This window comes from Papio anubis, chromosome 17 (assembly GCF_008728515.1).
Source record: "Papio anubis isolate 15944 chromosome 17, Panubis1.0, whole genome shotgun sequence".
NCBI classification, from domain to species: domain Eukaryota; kingdom Metazoa; phylum Chordata; class Mammalia; order Primates; family Cercopithecidae; genus Papio; species Papio anubis.
Genome location: NC_044992.1, coordinates 26743394 through 26762635, shown reverse-complemented (window position 1 = coordinate 26762635; position 19242 = coordinate 26743394). Strand labels below are relative to the sequence as shown.

At 44.0% G+C, this 19242-nt stretch overlaps 1 protein-coding gene and 1 long non-coding RNA gene across 3 annotated transcripts in view; one reads left to right on the top strand and one right to left on the bottom strand.

The window, feature by feature from the left end:
- The window catches only part of ASIC2 (acid sensing ion channel subunit 2), a 1127535-nt gene that overhangs the window by 111868 nt on the left and 996425 nt on the right, over nt 1–19242 (top strand). The window lies entirely within an intron of this gene.
- LOC108582614 overlaps nt 16815–19242 on the bottom strand; it is a 51458-nt gene continuing 49030 nt past the window's right edge. For both annotated transcript variants that reach the window (XR_004179275.1, XR_004179276.1), the window contains 2 exons: nt 18091–18261; nt 16815–16863 (listed from right to left, as the gene is read on the bottom strand). This is a non-coding gene — a long non-coding RNA (uncharacterized LOC108582614). The remainder of the gene's footprint in view (nt 16864–18090; nt 18262–19242) is intronic.

The window sequence follows — 19242 nt, the reverse complement described above, 5'->3', positions numbered from 1 at the left end:
AGCACTATGAGACATTCCTTAGGGCATTCATTCATTCATTCATTCATTGAATGTCTACTTTGTGCCAGGCACCTTTTTTGACACTGGATGACAGTAATAGAGAAAATAGACAAAAATCCTTATCTTCGCAGAGCCTACCTACTTCCTAGAATGTAGACAATAAAGATAGACAGGTAGAATATATAATTTATAAGATGGGGAAAAGTAGTATGAAAACACATAAAGTAAAGGAGTGGGTTGAGAATGCCATATAGTGAGAAATAGTTTAAATTGTAACTAATTGGTGTTGATGGGGAGGTAGGAGGGGGTGATCAAGGAAGATTTCATTTGAACAAAGACTTCAAGTCTTTGAGAAGTTGATGGAGCTACATGACTATCTAAAAAAGAGTATTCCAGGCAATGAGAAGAGCCTATGCAAAGTCTCTGGGTTAAGAGAGACCCAGATGTGTTCAAGGAACAGCCACAAGAGCTGGGCAGCCAGAGCTGAATGAGAGGTGGGGAGAGTGGTAGGAGATGGAGCCAAAAAGATTCTGTCCAAGAAGAGGACTTGCTGTCTGCATGTGATGAGGCCAGAGCAGCAACAGTGAGAGGAGCAGGAAATCATTTCGCTGTGAGGAGAGGATTTCATGTATTCTCTGAAGATCTGTGTTCATCTCCAGGAACACCTGTGGGAGTCAGTTCTTATCTGCTCTGAAATTCCTTCCAATATTTTATGACTCCAGATATCTCCTCTTGTGAAACTATGGTGAATGGCTGCTGGTGAAATAATGATCCTAGAGGAGTATGTAAGTGAGATAGCATCCATGCATTATTAAAAGAGTAAATTCATAGCTGGAAGTGAATGTGTATGAAGCAAGGTTGACTTGAACATAATGCCTTCCTACGCCAACCAGACTACATTTTTGAGTGTGGAGCTCAGGTTTGTGTCAGCCATAGCAACTAATACAGGTCCTAGAACAACATAGGTTCTCGAAGTGTTTGTCTAAAAACACAATCTCTCTAAGAAGCACATATTAGGAATTGCAAAGAAAGGACAGAAGATTCTCTTTAACTTGCAGCAAGAAGTCTTTGTTCCTCCTAATGAGCAGGACCAGGGTCCAGCACCAGCCCCCATGGAGGTGAAGTGGGTTATGCATTTCCATACCTAATGGAGCACTCACAAACTAAAATATCTCTGCTTCTAATGCTGGGGGGCAATGGATTGTACCATGGGGCTTTCTTCCATTTTGAAAGATAACATCTACAGGTACACCAAATTCGGTATCGATTACCTCCGTTCTAGATTCTGCTCCATTATTTTCAAGCTGTGAAAACTCACCTCTGAACCTCATTTTCCTCATTTATGTGGAATATGATAACAATACCTGCTACCCTGGGCTATTTGTAAGATTGAATGGTCTTGTGGATATGAAATAATGCATATTATTATTCCCATTTCATAGGTGAAGATTTGACACAATGTCATGGCCCAAATCTGTACCTCCTTTCAAAAATCCAATCAGTAAAAACCTACTGTGAGTCTGCTAGGAATAAAGCACCGTTCTACATCCTAGAGATATAGCAGTGAGTGAGAGGGAGACGATTCTTGCCTTGCAGTGTAGGAGAGGGATGATAAAGACACAGACACATCAACAAGACAGTGGAGGGTGTGCTAACGCCAGAGCTAGGGCTCAAACTCATGACTTCTGTTTCCAGATCCTACACTTTTTCTATTATCCCCTTTAAGCAGAAATTGGGCTTGGCCTTAGTCCTCAGGGAACTAGCAGTATACAAATGAAGTTGTATCTGAACTGAAATAGTTTGCTACTACTTCTTAGGGCCTCTAGAGAGTTTTGAATAAAGTGCTCAGGTTGGTTTGGGGAGCAAAAGATAACTTGTGACTCTAGAAATCAGGATTTTTTTTTTCAACGAGGTAGCAACTAAATGGATATGGGGGACAGCATCCATCCTCAACAGAAATCTGACCAGTGATGGCATAAAAGCCCATGGCCATGTAAGCAGGCAAGGATATTTGGAAAGATGTCAGTGAACTTAACTGATTGCAAAAGTAGAGAATGCTTCAAATAACTCTTTCAGGTGGAAACTTGGAGGTATTGAGATATTTTCAGGTGGGGGTAAACTCTCCTAATTCCTAGTTCTCCAAGGAATGCATCTTTGCCAGTGGGAGGAACTTGGGAAACCTGATGAGCAGATTATTAAATTGCCACTTTTTTGGGGTATTGGACTACATTTATCACCTTTCTTATTTTTACTTTATCATTGTTAGCACCAGACATTGTTAATATTTTCAGAATTCTTATTAATATTTCATTGGAGTGTTTTTGTTTTCTCTTTAAACAGGTATTTGGTGTGGATTGCCACATTCCTGGGTAATTTTGTTAAATCCGGAGGCCGATTTTCTTTTTACAACAATCTACTGCTTTGATTTTATGAGAAAAAATCAATAGGAAGAAAGGAGTTGCTGAAATAGAAAGTTGCTTTATAGCAAAATGTCCAGGAACTCATCTGTTCATTTTTAAGTGGAAGAATAGCTCTGGCTGTAAAAAATAATCACCTTTTTGTATATAGATAAACGTGTATCTGTTTAAATTAAAAGGGAATAGCACCAAGCCACCTTTCAACTGCAGAGTTTTGAAAACATGTTCTAACGCAGTCTGTGCAAAAACTGTCAGATGTTAGCTGCATGGCCAAGCCTTTCCCAAGTGGGTCTGAATCCCAACTTGGCCACTAATCAGTGTGTGACCTTGAATAGGTCACTATCCCTCTCTGGGCCTCAGTTTTCTCATCTGCAAAATGAGGTGGATTGGCTTAAATGGTCTGACATCCCATCCACCTCTGGCATTTGGGGAGTTGATGAATGCTGGGAAATGGCTGGAGGCTGCAAGAGCCATGGAGAGAGCAGAAATAACATTTTTATTTAGTTCTAAAACAGCACAATGAGGAACAATGAAATTAATTAAAAGAACCACTTTTATTGAGTTAGTAGTGAGTAGAAAAACAATAAAATGATTGCTTTTGGAAACCTTTTCAGCTTAAGATGAGAACAAGCCTAGTCTCCCCAGGTTCTGGTGCAGTCACTTTAGGAATGAAACTCTTCGGTTTGGGAGGGCTGTTTCTCCCCCATCATTTCCAAGGCAGAGCACGGATCATCTATGCAGGCCAAGCCTGTCTCTTGCTACCCAAACTGCCAGACATTTACAGAAGCTAAATTAACTTCATGCATGGCTAGCGGCTGCACCTTCTAGCTGCCGCAGGGCTCCTCATTCTCATTAATACTTCAGGGCAGGTGTAATGCTGTTGGGAAAACATACCTTGACATAGAGTCCAGGGGTGAAGGTGGCTGAGAAAGAAGGACTGCTTTCCACAGTCTCTGCAGAAAATACCAGCAAACTTATTGCAAGACTCCAAATCCAATAATTGCACAACAGTAGCATCAAACAATTGCAGGTTCTGTAAGCCCGTTCTGTGCACTGAGCCCTTAAAAGTTAACCTTTGCTTAGGCTATCTCCAGCCTTCTGAATTCTGTGGATTAAATCCACCATACCCATTTCACAGCTAAGAAAAAGGAGCCTGAGAAGTGAAGCTTCTTAGACAAAGTTGCACAGCTCCTATGACAAAGACACAATCCTGGTAAAGACAGAATCAGCATTTTATATTCATTCTTGATTTTTATACTCTCAGAAGCCCTTTTGGATATGTAGTCTCATTTTGATTCTCATGACATTTTGGTGACATGCATGATGCATGAGGGCAGCATTGTATCCCTCTTTTGTTGATAAGGAAACTGAGGCTTCGAGAGTTTAAGTGGTTGGCCCAAGGTCCCATGGCTAAATGATCAGCAAGTCAGACCTAAAACTAAAATCCGATCCTAGCCTCCTATTACATTGACTTTGTGCTGTCTTATTTACAATGAACAGTGGGAAATAAAGAAAATTTAATGTAAAAAAAAAAAAAGCATTTTTCTGAAATGTAAATCATTAGGACTGGAGAAAACCTTTGAGATAATCTAAACCAGGAATCGGTCATCTGAGGTGCTAGGTGGGACTTAGTGGGTCCAGGATCTTCCTGAATGTTTACGCAAGCTCGGGTGCTTATGTGTGTAAGTGCTTCACTCAGGGTAACAAGGGTGTACGTTGAGCAGTCCACTCCATGAGGGTGTGCAACTTTCTAACGCACAGGGATGTCTTTGACACCCAACACCATTCTGGCACACAGCAAGTGCTCAGTAAATGTTGATGGAACTAATCTGATTCTTTAAAGGTTCTATGATGCCACGAAAGCTGAATGTCGACAAGGGTAGCAGTGAATCTCAGAAATCTCTCTAGCTTTCATACCTTCCAGATGAAGACTCAGGGGCCCAGAAGGAACAAGGCAGTAGCCTCAGATCTGCTTGAGGCAGAGCAGGGTCTAGGAGCTGGTTTCTCAGCCTCTGCCAAGGTGGTCGGGATATTTCCCTTGATCAGTGTTGCTTCCTTTATGTGATCACAGGGACTTCTGTAGTGAGAACAAAGTGCTGTCCACTGGAGGCCTCCAAGAGGCCCCATGTTGGCCAGCTCTGCATTCAGTGAGTCATTCTCCACAGTGCAAAGGGAAAGTGCTAAAGTGCTTGAGAAAAGAAATTGTCTTAATTAGGTTAAACACTCCCCCACTCCCCGGCCTCATTTACACTATTCATGTGCTCAGCAGACTATGGCTTCCAAGAGAGGACTCAGGTAAACCCTGTCCTATCCAGGTGTGTGTGATCCTAAACCACAAAAGAATGAACTCTGAAATCCAGTTCCTACAGGACGGAGAGGCACTAAGTGGGTCTGGTTGGGCCTCAGGCCTGCCCTGCACCCCTCCCCGTGCTGACCAGGTTTTGAGCATGTCTCTCGGGGTCACTGCAGGTCCAGCCTGCTAGGAAACAGGCAATGGAAACCAAGAGCAGAATTTCTGGGAAATGCAAGAGTTTCTTTCTCCACTCCAGCCATTTCTCTTCTGTCATAGCTCTAATGAGGTTTTAGTGCCAGGAGGGAAAGTAAATGGAAAGAAAACAGCCCAAAGTTGCTCATACTATCAACAGTGACCATGCTGCAGGAAACCCTTCCTTCCCCTGGGGCCACCGCCCAGTCCATGGTTTGCTCAAAAGGAAGAAAGAGAAGGGAAAAAACAAGATCCTTTTAACTACAGAGAGAGGGATTCTCCAAGATCCACTTATGCATGTGTGGGGGATCTGGAATTAACCCTTTCTGCCTCATTAGTTTCTAAGTAGTGCTGAGATTAAGAGCCATTGTTGGGAACATGAAGAGGCTGTTTCTGTAAGGGGAGTCTTGGCAGCTCCTCCAGGAAGTCAGAGAGACAGCCACTGGGTGCTGAGCAGTCCAATCTGGCTGGATGACTATACTTGTGGCTTCCAGCTCTTCATACACTGAGTCCAGGGTCTCAAGAGCCCCTCTCTATAAAGCCCTTTCAGGAGCTGGCTGGTTTATAGGTTAAGGGTAAGACAGGCCTGGGTTCAAATCCTGCCTTCATGACTTGATTAGTTTCCTCTGTCAAAGTTTCTTTATCTGTGGAATGAGGGTAGTAACACCTGCCTCGTAGGGCTTTACTAGGGTTGAATGAGATTAGATCTGTATGTTATAGGGATACAGTAAGTTATAATAAACAATTTGTTTGCAGTCTTCCATCCACTGTGACCCCCTCTGCTCATATTTACCCAGTAAAGAACTTGGAGTCTGTCTTAGACCCTTTGTGCAGTTATAACAAAATATCTGAGATTGGGTAATTTATGAAGAACTGAAATTTATTTCTCACAGTTCTGGAGGCTGGGAGGTCCAAAGTCAAGGTTCTGGCAGACTCAGTTGCCTGGGGAGGGCTACTCGCTGCTTCCAAGATGGCACCTTGATGCTGCACCCTCTGGAGGTCCTCACATGGTGAGGAAGGTGGAAGGGCAAGTGAGGCAAATGCTGTGTGAAGCCTCTTTTACGAGGGCCTTAGTTCCATCATGAGGGAGGGGCTCTTATGGTCAAAGCATCTCTGAAAGGCCCCACTTCTTATTACTGTCACATTGACAATCCCTGAATTTTGGAGGGGACACATTCAAATGATAGCAAAGTCTACCAGATCAGTGTGTGAGCTTCTGCAGCAGTTCAGAATCAAAATCTGAAGAGTGTGTGTGTGTGTGTGTGTGTCACAGAGAGAGAAAGAGAAAGAGAGAGAGAACTGCAGAAAGTATCATGGGGATTTGTCTCCTAAAGAGCCAAGAATTACTTAGGAAAGAGACAAATAGAAGCAAAAGGAAAGGAGGAGGATAGGAAAGAGAAAGGTGAGTGAGTTACGAGATACACTTTGGGATGAGGAGTTGATTTGGAGCATGAATAGAGGGTGTATTAGTTCGTTCTCACATTGCTGTAAAGAACTACCTGCGACTGGGTAATTTATAAAGAAGAGAGGTTTACATGACTCACAGTTCCACAGGCTGTACAGAAAGCATGGTGGAGGAGGCCTCAGGAACCTTACAAGCATGGCAGAAGGCAAAGGGGGAGCAGACAGGTCTTACATGGCCAGAGAAGGAATAAGAGAGAGAAAGAAGAGGTACTACACACTTTTAACCAACCAGATCTCATGAGAACTCACTATCACAAGAACAGAAGGGGGAAAGTCTGCCCCCATGATCCAGTCACTTCCCACCAGGACCCTCCTCCAACATTGGTGATTACAATTTGACATGAGATTTGGGCCCAGACGCAAATTCAAATATCAGAGGAGCTGCAGGAAAGCTATGAGGGCAAGAGGAATGTAAAAAGAAGAGTTAACAAGGGTTGCTATGGCTTATTAATGAACCACTTCTTCATGCCAAAAGATCAGTAAAAATCACAATTGCTTTTATATTCTATTGGCTACTGGCTGTTTTTTTTCTTTTTTTCCATGGGAAATTGCACAAAGATCAGACTACGGGAACTCTAGATTATATTTGGGTTACAGAGTTGACGTATCTAGCATAGCACTTGGCACATAGCAGATACTAATTAAGTGGTAGTTATTAAGAGATGTAGAGAATTTCAAGGGTGGATCCTCAGCGATTGTCCATCTTACTTCCTAGTGATATTTTATGTAGGATAAATAAATGTTGTTGACTCTGAGCAGGTTGTATAGGTGGGATGGGAGGAGATACCTAAGTGCAGGAAATTTGTGTCCAAAACCCTACCCTGGGAATAGCCAGTGATAGAGGGGAATTCATAATAGGAAACAGGTCTGGTGTCATTAATGTTTTGGCTGAACTTGAACAGAATGCTGGGAACTGCAAGTGCAGAAAAAGCAATCAATTAAAAGCAGTTTAGGGTTATGTACAGCAGAAACTGACCAGAGGTAGAGAGGATTCTCAGTAATAAAGCCCCAGGGAAGTGGTGCTTAATCCTGGCTGCACATAAAAACCACTTGGAGTACTTTAAAAAATACTAACCCCCCCACTTTGAGAGACCAAGGTGGGCGGATCACAAAGTCAGGAGATCGAGACCATCTGGCTAACAGGGTGAAACCCGTCTCTACTAAAAATACAAAAAATTAGCCGGGCGTGGTGGCAGGCGCCTGTAGTCCCAGCTACTCGAGAAGCTAAGGCAGGAGAATGGTGTGAACCTGGGAGGCGGAGTTTGCAGTGAGCCGAGATCCCGCCGCTGCACTCCAGCCTGGGCGACACAGCAAGACTGTCTAAAATAAAAAAAATTAAAAATAAAAAATAAAAACCACCAAAAAAACAACCCCTGGTTCCATCCCCAGTCAGTTCAGTTATAATTTCTGCGACTGGGCCTGGGCATCAGTATTTTTAAGATGTCCCTAAGTGACCTAACACTGTGAATCTCTGCTCTAAGGTGTGGCAAACTCAATGCTGATCTCATCTGCTAACTCTGTAGAGATCTGATCCATGTTTAGAGGAAGGGAGAGAGAGATGACAGAAATAGCAGGGGGCTTCGAGGGAGCAAGAGTTTCCTCCCTCACTTGGACACTGGGTTTGTAGCTTCCAAAAGACCTGGCCAGTCACTGGCAAGACTCAGCTCAGGCCTGGGGAAAGAGATTCCAGAGCCCTGCCCTAGGGAAAAGGAACTGGTGAGAATTAGGTTGAGGGGCCAGACCTGATAACTGGTGGGCAAGAGTCCAAGGCAGGTATCGGCCAGATAATGCTGGAGGCAGATTCAGGGCAGGGACCATATAGACTTTTCTGGAGAGATTGAAGTCTAGTACTTATGCAAGATTGCAGGGCCCTGAGTGATGGTGGTAGTGAGTGATGGCAGTAGTCTTTTTTTAAAAAAAAATAGTTTGTTATTTCAATAGGTTTTTAGAGAGCAGGTGGTGTTTGGTTGCATGAGTAAGTTCTTTAGTGGTGATTTCTGAGATTTTGGTGCACCCATCACCCAAACAGTGTACACAGTACCCAATGTGTAGTCTTTTATCCCTTGACACCCTGCCACCCTTTTCCCCGAGTCCCCAAAGTCCATTGTATCATTCTTATGATGGCAGTAGTCTTGATACTGTTGAGGAACATGGGGACAGGAATGGGTGGGAGTGATAGTCATGGTATTGGGTGATAATAATTTGCTGGTGGTGGTGATGGTAGAGTGATGGTGATTGTATATATAACCAATCACCACAAACTTAGCAACTTAAAACAATGCACATTTGTCATCTCAGTTTCTCTAGGTCAGAAGTCTGGGTGAGCTCCACCAGCTCCTCCAGTAAGGGTTTCAGGATGCTGAAATGACGGTGTGGGTGGGGCTGCATTCCTTCCTGGAGGTCCTGGGGAAGAATCTGTTTCCGAGCTCCTTCAGGTTGTTGGCCAAATTCAGTTCCTTGCAGTTGTAGAACTGAGGTCCTCATTTTCTTGAGGTTGTCAGATGGGAGCTGGGCTTTGCTCCTGGAGGCTTCTGGCTTTTTCTCGTGCTTTCTATATTGCCCCCTCTGACAACAGTACATTGAGTTCCTCTATCTCAATTTTCTCTAACTTCTCCTTCTGCTTGACAGGTTTGACTAAGAGAGAAAGTTCCCTGCTTTTAAGAGCTCATGTGATTAGATTGGGCCCACCTGGATAAGCCCCAGCACTCTCCCCGTTTTAAGGTGTATGGTCTCAATTGCATCTGAAAGATACCTTTGCCATGTAACATATCTCTAGGTTCTAGGGATAAGGGAGTGGTTATCCTTGGTAGAGGAGGGCCATTCTGCAGTGATGATGGTGACAGTGATGGTGATGGTGATGATGGTGATGGTGGGGCAGTAGGCCCCTCACTTTTTTTGTTTGTTTGTTTTTGAGATGGAGTCTTGCTCTTTCATCCAGGCTGGTGGTGTGCAGTGGCACTGTCTTGGCTCACTGCAACCTCCACCTCCCAGGTTCAAGAGATTCTCATGCCTAAGCCTCCCGAATAGCTGGATCTACAAGCGTGTGCCACCACACCCAGCTAATTTTTTGTGTTTTTAGTAGAGACAGGGTTTCGACATGTTGGCCAGGCCTCAAGTGATCTACCTTCCTTGGCCTCCCAAAGTGCTAGGGTTACATTTTTGACAAAGGTGTCTTTGCCCCACTGCCAGGTCAGGTTCCCATTGGCTCAGGGACTAAGTGTGACTGAGCCTGTAGGGGATGGCACTAGAGGACATGGCAGGTTCCGGCCAGCTGGGCTGCAGGTGGTGGGGATAGAAGCAATGAAGGAAGGAATGTGGAAGGCAGACTTACTTGTGACTTTCACTAATCCTTTTGTCTTTCACCCTGACTCCCTTTGGTTGTTTATTACCTATTTATCTGTACACACCTGCTCTCCTCCATTCTCCCACACTGTTCTGTAAGCTCCTGAGGACAGAGCTTGCTCTTCCTTGCCCTCTTCCACAGCATTGAACACAGAGCTTCCTCTTAGTAGGGAAAAGAGGGTGGGGAAGTTACAGTGCTTGAATGCTGCTGTGTGCCAGGCGTGTTTATATTTATTATCTAACTGCAGTGTGCCTCCATCCCTATGCCTACTTTACATATGAGCAAACTGAGGCACTGGTAAGTTACATGACTTCCAAGTACACACAACCAACCAGCAACCCGCAAAACTAAGTTATAAACCCAGTCATTTTTGCTCTGCAGCAGTGTGCTGGCTTTCATTGTAGATGCTCAGCAGAGTCCAGTGCACCCACTGACTGACAGAGAATAGGGAGAGCCTGCCAAAGGAGGTGGGCCTCGCTGCTTCCCCATCTCATCGCTGTTCACAGTCCTGATCTGGGGCCCTGAGATTGAGTGAAAGGTGGGCGGTTGGCTACAAGATAATTCTGTTCCTTGGTAACTGTCTGTTAGAGCACTTATTTGTTTCAGCCTGTTTCAGGTAGGTTTTCTCTGGATTTAATACATGAAACAAACAGCGTGTTTGGCTGCAAGTCCTGGGAGAAAGATGGGAGGGAGGCTTAATCAGTCAATGTCATTCCAGCAGAAGGCTCTCTGTATGTGTGTGACCCTGCCTCTGGCAGCTGCCGCTGCCAACTCCGAGGCCGGCCGCCCCTCCACACTGCAGGGCGTACTGAGCAGTTGCTGATTATTCTCCCAGGCTGCAGCCATCCCTTCCCTGTCTGTAGGGCCCAGTCCAGGGTCCATGTCCAACATACTCGCCATGGCCCCCTTCCTTCAGAGAAAGTAGTCCCCCAACATGCACAGCTACAAAGCACCTTAGAGGCTATCTTTTCCAATGAAGTGGTTTAAAATCTCTATTATTCTTTTTCAGGACTGGAGCCCCTGTTTCCAAAGACACCCCATTGCAGTGATGATTGAATAAACTCATTGAATCTTACACTCTAAATAGATAAACTATATGGTATGTGAATCATATCGCAACAAAGCTGGGGTTTTGTTTATTTGTTTGTTTCTAAGACATTCCAAGGCTAGGTACAGTGGCTAATGCCTATATTCCCAGTGCTTTGGAAGGTGGAGGCAGGAGAATTGCTTGAGGCCAGGAACTCGAGACTGGCCTGGGGAACATGGTGACACCCAGTCTGTACAAAACAATTTAAAAAACACAGCTGAGTGTGATGGCATGCACCTGTAGTCTCAGCTACTTGAGAGGCTGAGGTGGGAGGATCACTTGAGCCCAGGAGTTTGAGGCTACAGTGAGCTATGATCGTGCCACTGCACAGGCTAGGTACCGGAGTGACCTTGTCTCTAAACATACATACGTACATAAATAAGACATTCTAACACAGGAGAGGTAGGAATTGAAGCTGTTGTGATTGGATTGGAGGACGTTCACACAGCCTTCTGCTGATGCTATGTATCTGATTGTCCCTCATTTTACTACTGAGGAAACTGAGCCCCAGAGGTGGAAGGTGGATTGTCCAAGTTAGTACTATCAGATGAAGACAGAGCCTGGGCTAAGCTTGTCTCCTGAGTGCTAGGATGATGTTCCTTCCCCACCAAGTTAACTGACTTCCCTGTTCAGGAGGGAGAGAAGTACATGGCCCCTTGAATCTGGAGAAACCTAGAGAGAAGGGGAGGCAAAAGGGACTCAATATTAAGAGTTTGTGATCTTGGAGATTTCTCAAGGAATGCGCCATAGACTGAGCCCAAGGTTCCTGCACATGAGTAGGGATTCTGTGAAGTTAGGATGGGAAGGAGAGCAGGCAGTGATGAGTTCTATGGAAACTACCTTCCATGATCTCCACACCAGAGCCCAGCTCAGCCATACTCTTGAATTTGCATCTGGGGCAGTGGCCCTCAAGGGTTAGCTGAACTGGAGTTGATGACATTTGAAGATCTGAGATGTCAAGGCGGTTAGAGTGAAGAGGCTGCCAGGTGGAGTGGAGCCATTTATTCATTCATTCAACACATGTTTATTGAGCCAGGTCTACTATGGCCCAGGGACCACTGGATACTGGAAAACAGCACAAAATACATTGATAAAAATCATGACTTTGGTCATGTAAACTACATTTAAGCTGTTAATATTAGTGTGGTAGATTAAATGTAGCCACAATTATTTTGCAAAAAAATCAAGCGATGAGGCATTTTTCCCTATCCCTGAGACCAGTCTCACTTTGGGACTTGCTTTGGCCAAAGCGTGTGGCAGGAGTAACGCCTCTGGAGTCTAGGCCTCAAGAGTCCTTGTAGCTTCTGTTTTATTCTCTTGGAACCTGGAGATCATACCGTAAAGAAGTCTGAGATGAAAGACCATGAAGACAAAGGCCCAGGTGTCCCAGCTGAGCCCAGGCCTCAGAAAACTTGCAGCTGAATGCAGCCACTTGAGCAAGCTCGGGTTAGAACTACTCGGCCAGCTCTCAGAATCATGACAAATACAGTCATACTTTGGAGGTATTGTGGGTTTGATTCCAGACCACCACAATAAAGCTAATGTCACAATAAAGTGAGCAACACAAACTTTTTGGTTTCTCAGTGCATATAAAAGTTATTGCTACACTATACTGTAGTCTATTAAATGTACATTTGCATTACTTCTAAATAAAACAATGTTTATACATTAATTAAAAATACTTCATTGCTAAAAAATGTTAATGATCATCTGAACCTTCATCCAATTATAATCTTTTTGCTGGTGGAGGGTCTTGCCTCAGTGTTGTTGGCTTCTGACTGGAGGAGGGTGGTAGTTGCCGAAAGCTGGAGCGGCTTTGGTGATTTCTTAAAATAAGACAACAATGAAGTTTGCTGTAGCAATTGACTCTTGTTTTCATGAAAGATTTATTTGTAGCATGTGATGCTGTTTGATAGCATTTCAGAATTGGAGTCAGTCCTCTCAAATCCTGCTGCTTCTATCGACTAGTTTATGGAATATTCTCAATCCTTTGTTGTCATTTCAACAGTATCTTTGCTAGAAGTAGATTCCATCTCAAGAAGTCACTTTCTGGCCAGGCACGGTGGCTCACGCCTGTAATCCCAGCACTTTGGGAGGCCAAGGCGAGGCGGATCCGCGAGTCAGGAGAATCGAGACCATCTGGCTAACACAGTGAAACCCTATCTCTACTAAAAATACAAAAATTAGCCAGGCGTGCTGGCGGGGGAGCCTGTAGTCCCAGCTACTCAGGAGGCTGAGGCAGGAGGAGCTGAAGTGAACCGGGGCCCGAGCTTGCAGTGAGCAGGGATCCCATGCCACTGCACTCCCAGCCTGGGCGACAGAAGCTGAGACTCCGTCTCAAAAAAGGCCAGCACCGCTTTGCTTTCAGCCTGGGTGACACAGTGAGATTCCATCTCAAAAAAGAAAAAAAAAATCACTTTCTTTGCTCATCTATAAAAAGCAACTTCTCATCTGTTAAGGTTATATCATGAGATTGCAGCAATTCAGTCAATGTAGGGGAGCATAGTAGGAAATAACTTTATGATTGTTCTTAAACCTTAGAAAGATGTAATTTCAAGCTCCACTTCTGATTGTAGTTCTCTTGCTATTTCTACCACATCTACAGTTACATTCTTCACTGAAGTCTTGAAACCCTCAAAGTCACCCATGAGGGTTGGAATCAACTTCTTCCAAACCTCTGTTAATATATTCTTAATAACATCTAGAATGGTGATTTTCAATTTACTTTGCCCAAATCCGTGAGAGGAATAACTATCTGTGGCAACTATGTCCTCATGAAATGAATTTCTTAAATAACAATAATTGAAAGTCACAATTACTCTTTGATTCATGGGCTGCAGAATGATTGCTGTGTTAGCAGGCATGAAAACATCAATCTCCTTGTACATCTTCATCAGAACTCTTGGGTGACCAGATGTGTTGTCAATGAGCACTAATATTTTTACAGGAATATTTGTTTCTGAGCAGTAGATCTCAACAGTGGGCTTAAAATATTCAGCCAACCATGCTGTAAACAGACGTACTGCCAAACAGGCTTTGTTTTTCTACTTATAGAGCACAGACAGTGTAGATTTAGCATAATTATTACGGGCCCTAGGATTTTCAGATAACAAATGAGCATTGACTTCAACTTAAAGTCACCGACTGCATTTATACCCTAACGAGAGTCAAGCTTTGAAGCCAGATGTTGATCTCTCCTTTTGGGTTATGGAAGTCCTAGATGGCATCTTATTCCAATATAAGGCTATTCCATCTACACAGAAAATCTACTGTTTAGTATGACCACCTTCGTCAATTATATTAGCTAGATCTTCTGAATAACTAGCCACAACTTCCACATCAGCATTTGCTGCTTCACCTTGCACTTTTATGCAAGGTGAAGATACATACTAGGAGATTATTTTTCTCCTAAGTCTTATGAACCAACCTTCGCTAGCTTCAAACTTTACTTCTGCAGCTTTCTCACCTCTCTCGGACTTCACAGAACTGAAGAGAATTGGGTCCTTGCTCTGGATTAGGCTTTGGCTTAAGGGGATGTTGTTACTGGTTTGATTTTCTATCCAGACCACTAAAACTTTCTGGATATCAGCAATAAGGCTGTTTCACTTTCTTATCATTTGTGTGTTCACTGGAATAGCACTTGTAATTTCCTTCAAGAACTTCTCCTTTGTATTCACAACTTGGCTAATTTTTGGTGAAAGAGGCCTAGCTTTTGGCCTGTTTTGGCTTTCAGCATGCTGCTAAGCTTAATCATTTCTAGCTTTTGATTTAAAGTTAGAAATGTGTTGCTCTTCTTTTCCCTTGAACATTTAGAGAGCACTGTAGGGTTCTTAATTAGCCTGATTTCAATATTATTTGGTCTCAGGGAATAGTGAGGCCAGGGGAAAGGGAGAGAGATAGGAGAATGGCTAGTTGGTTGAGCAGTCAGAACACATACACCATTTATTGATTAAGTTTGCCATCTTATATAAGTGAGATTCATGATGCCCCCAAACAATTACAACAGTAACATCAAAGGTCACTGATCACAGATCACCATAACAGATATAATGATAATGAAAAAGTTTGAAATATTGTGAGAATTACCAAAATGTGAGAAAGAGACACAAAGTGAGCACATGGTATTCGACAAATGATGCTGATAGACTTGCTCAATGCATAACCTTTAACTTGTGAAAAACACAGTATCTGTGAAGTGCATTAAATCACAGTGCAATAAAATGAGGTGTGCCTGTAATAAAACTATTGCTGTTTAGGCCACTGTGTTTTAAAGTAGTTTATAACACAGCAATAGATAACCAAAATAATGAGGCACATTTCAGGTTTTCCTTTTATTCTGATAAACTAAACTGTTAAGCTTCCTGATGAATATCTTAGACTTTGTAAAATTTTAAAAGCACTTATAATTTTTGTTTATCTGTGATCTATCCTTCCGATTGTTTAAAGTAACATATAAACATGGTACAAATATCCAAACACTGCAGGCAGGTAGAAAACAAAACTCAAAGTCATCTTCCACAGCTGGATCCCCAATCCATTTCTTCAAAGTTAAACACTGTTAGCAATTTCTTCTGATCCTTCCAGTAAAGATAGGTTATACAGACACATGCATATCTATAGCTATGCCAATATCCATAACCATCTCCTTTTTTATATATAGCAACTGTATTACATATACTGTTTTGCACTTTGGTGGGGTTTTATTTTCACCAATTGTTTATCTCAAACACACTTCCATCACCTGGGGACCTATTTCATTTAAGTTTCACTGTAAAGATGGATTCATGATGGGCAGTTGCATTGTTTCTAATCCTGAATATGCACATGAGCACATCTTAGTGTACTTTTGCTTACATATCCATGGATATTGCTTGCATGTTCAGATGAAAGGACATGTTCATTTTATGTTTTGAGAGGTACATTTATTTTGACAGTCCAGTATAAAAAGAGGTTTGTGACCATTATAGCATCTGCCTCTATATACTTACAAATGTATTATCCCATATGAGCCTCATGGTAAGCACGTGAATTGATCATCTCCCTGTTTTATAAAAAGAGAAACTCAATCTTAAGAGGTTGGGCATTTGCCCAAGGTCACACAACTAGTTAAAATTTTTTGTTGTTGTTGTTTGTTTTTTATTTTTATTTTGTTTAACCTAAATGTCTTACTATTTCACAGGGACCAAAGGGGTTGGCAAAGTCCAAACCTAAAACAAGCTAAGAAAATCTTATTACAAAAGGAATATAGAATTATAGTTGCCTCTTTCGTGTACTCTTCTGTGGCCATCATAGGGTAGCTGATTTCTCCAGAACACGAGATTTTTGAAATGAAGAAGATGAGGGCTTATTGTAAAAAATTCCACATGATCCCTGTGAGGAGGGAGGAGGCAGCAGGTTCTGAGATAGGAGAGCAGATGCTCTGTAGCAGAGCCTTGCCTCTGGGCCTCCTGAAGCTGCGATGAACCATGCATGGCCTGGCCGGATGGCACTCTAACAGGATCACACTCAACGTTCTTTGTCCTGGAATCCCTGGCAGGCTCTCGGCTATGGGAGCCTTGCATTTCCTGTGGGATTCAGCTGTGAACTCAAACCTTGACAGGGCAGCCCAGGACACTACAGGGGACTGTGATGAGGTTTAAACTGGAGTCTCTACCCTTACACATTGGAAGTAAGAGCCTTTCTGTCACCCCAGACTCTAGCCCCAGACTTAACTAGATGAAGAGCGGGGGCAGGCTGGGCACAGTTTCTCATCCTTGTAATCCCGGCACTTGGGGAGGCCAAGGCAGACAGATTGCTTGAGCCCAGGAGTTTGAGACCAGCCTGGGCAATGTAACAAAGCCCTGTATCTACAAGAAGAAGAAGAAGGAGAAGGAGAAGAAGGAGAAGAAGGAGAAGAAGGAGAAGAAGGAGAAGGAGAAGGAAAAATTAGCCAAGTGTGGTGGTGCCCACCTGTAGTCCCAGCTACTTGGAAGGCTGAAGTGGGAGGATCTTTTGAGCCCATGAAGTTGAAGATTCAGTGAGCCATGATTGTGCCACTGCACATCAGCCTGGGTGACAGAGCAAGACTCTGTTTAAAAAAAAAAAAAAAAGGAATAGTAGTATTTCCAGGAGAATTAAGGCAGAGGGATCTGGGATAAAGGAAACTACTAATTGTAAGTGAGTACCCAGCATGTGCCAAGTATTCTATATGCATTGTTCCCTTTAAGCCTTGCAACATGCATGGGGAGCTATCAATGTCCCCATTTCAGAGATAAGGAAGCAGAGGTTCAAGGGCTCAGTTTTCAGAAGTGGGCCTCAAAGTCTGGACCAGATTGGCAGCTAGGGTGTTCTGGGCTTCTGTGCTGAAGCTGCTTGGTTCCTGCCTGCCTGTGGCCACGTTTGGTGTTTGAGAGCAGAGCAGGGCTGAGCCTGCACCTAGGTGTCTGTGGACGGAGCCTGGAAACTAGCCAAAGCCTGAGAAAAGGAGCTCATATTTAGGGCACCCTTTCTTACTTTACCCACTCCCTGCATTCTGCTCAGGGAGGTTACATCGCATAGCCAATGTCTCAAGCTCCTGCTGGTGGCACCCCAAACTGAATGCAAAGCCCAGAAACTTATTGCCAGGTGAGAGAGGCAGAGTGGCGTAATGGTTAGAGCATAGGCTCTGGCCAGACCACCTGGGTTCACATCTGGGACCTTGCCACATGGTAGCTATGTGTGACCATCAGGTTAACCTCTCTGTGCCTTGATTTCCTCTCCTGTAAAAAGCAGATCAAAAGTATTACTTACCTCATTTAGGTTATTGAAAGCAAGAAATAAGTTAATTCATATAAAGAGCTGAGAATAGCACCTGGCACATAGTAAGTACCCAATAAATGGAAATTTCTTTTATTACTCCCCCAAACTATCATGTCCCAGTAATGAACCAAGAGCAGCTCTGGGAGAGGAGAAAGGGAAGGGGAGACTCCCTTTACCAAGTTGACTCTCTCCTCTGGGGTGCTGGCTATCCTAAGGTCTCTTAGCCAGATAGACTGGCGGACTCCCTACTTTGAACCTGCCTGGTGTCCATCTGTCCACAATGTATCCCACACCCCTTATCTATCAGGGCCAGGCACACTGAGGGCCACAGGGTAAAGAAAGCAGAGGCCCTCTGACCTACTTTGCAGGTGCTCCCTGCCTGGAAAGTCCACGCCATGTCTTAGGGTAAAGGTAGGACAAGGAAACCAGGTAAAGAGAAGTCCCAGGCCCTCCAGTCAGAAGCCTTTTCAAATGCTGACTCTACCCTTCAGCAATGTGGCCTGGAGAAGTGACTTACCCTCTCAGATCTCCAGTTTTCTTTTCTTCCATAACATCACCCATGTGCAAGGAATAGGCCTTCGGTGGCTTCTCTATCTGGCTGCCTGGCCCTGAAGCCCCTCGTCTCGTCTCAGCACAGCCTTTCATTTGTTCATAAACTCCTTATTCTGCATCTTCTATGTGCCAGGCACTGGGAATACAGGGATAGTTAAAACAGACACAACCTCTCTCCTCAAGGGTCTTATTGACCCCATTGCATGTATGACCAGTTGCAAAGGGGACCGTTAGGAGCTATAGGAACTGCCCCAGGAAGAGGCCCTTGCAGAGGACTTGGAAGGGGGTGAGCCTGGGAGGCAGAGCATTCTAGTTCTACAGTCTGTGTTCCAGTTGGATCTCTCAGGCCCATTCTTTCCCACCCTTCTAATGCTGTGCTCCACCCAATCCCAGGGACAACATCTTGTCTCAGCTCCCTGTTGACATGGAGACTCCTCTGACAAGCTCTCCCTCTGGTTACCCCAGGATTCCACTGCCAGTTGGCCCCCATCTGTTCTTCCTCTCTTTGCCTGGAGCTCCCAGGCACATCTGATTCCATCAAATCCAATTTTCTCCCTTTCCATCAGGATCCCCACCCCAGGGGGGTTAAGCCAGGGCACATGATCAGCTATTTCAGTGAGGCTGTCCCCCTCACTGCTTCCTGACTCCAAGCAGGGGGGCTGCCTCCTCCAGAGCCAGGTGGGGAAGTGGGGGACATTGCCCTGAGAAAATGGTGCTTTCTATTGTCATGGCAACTGTTGCTAGGTGTCACCAGGAACCCACACTAGAGCTTGACCTTCCCAGGAAAAAAGCAGGGCTGTGAGTAAGACCTGAACTCTTTCCCTGGATTGAGTTAGTTTGCCTCATTCATTCATTCAATCATTTATTCAATAAACATTTTCTATGTACTGGGACTGTGGTGGTCTCTGGAATTTATTTTAAAAAAAAATCAGTCTCTGTCCATAAGGAGCTCAATATAGTAGGAAAGAAAACATGCAAATCTAAGGTGATGTTAGACCGCATAAGGGTTATACTGAAAATCTAAACGGGGCTCTCTGAGACCAGAAAGAGGCATTTAACCCTTTCTAAAGGCTGAGAGGGCTCATCAGGAAAAGCTCCCTAAAGGGGGCAACAGTGG